Source organism: Halyomorpha halys, unplaced genomic scaffold (assembly GCF_000696795.3).
Source record: "Halyomorpha halys isolate HHAL.00 unplaced genomic scaffold, Hhal_1.1 Scaffold1450.1, whole genome shotgun sequence".
NCBI lineage: Eukaryota > Metazoa > Arthropoda > Insecta > Hemiptera > Pentatomidae > Halyomorpha > Halyomorpha halys.
The window spans coordinates 14,056-14,605 of record NW_027110019.1 but is presented as its reverse complement, the minus strand read 5'-3'; positions in this window follow the sequence as shown (position 1 = coordinate 14,605).

Genomic DNA, 550 nt, shown 5'->3' with positions numbered 1-550 from the left:
TCTTTTCACACGGCAGACTACCGCTGCTTTCAGTGCTTTTGCATCTTCTTTGTCCAATAGATCTTCCGACATCTTCGCTTCTATTCGCCCCATCAGGCGGACACCCCCTTTTAAAAAATGATTAAATTCCCCAGTCTCTCCGGTGAATTTTTCTAGGTCCGATACCGCCTTTCTCAGGTCCAGGGCAGTGGCATGAAATTGCGCTAAAGAGATTTCTGGTAATGGTTGCATCACCTGTGGAGATGGGTTGGCAGCTGCTAAAGCTTGGTTGACTGAAGCTTGAGTTTGGTTGACTGCAGCTTAAGGTTGGTTGTTTTGATTCATATTCTCTATATTCAGAACTGCTTTTCTCGCTAATCCGTTACTGGTCATAATTCAAAGAGAACAATGAAAAAATAATTTCTATTAGACTGAAAATTAATCCGGTATCTAAAGTTCCCGGGTTTCGGCACCAGTTAAGTATCGGCGAAAGTCAAATGTCAAAAAAAGAGAAGAAGGAAAAAGATGTAACACGTTTGAACTGCTATAACATACTATATTTATTCGGTTC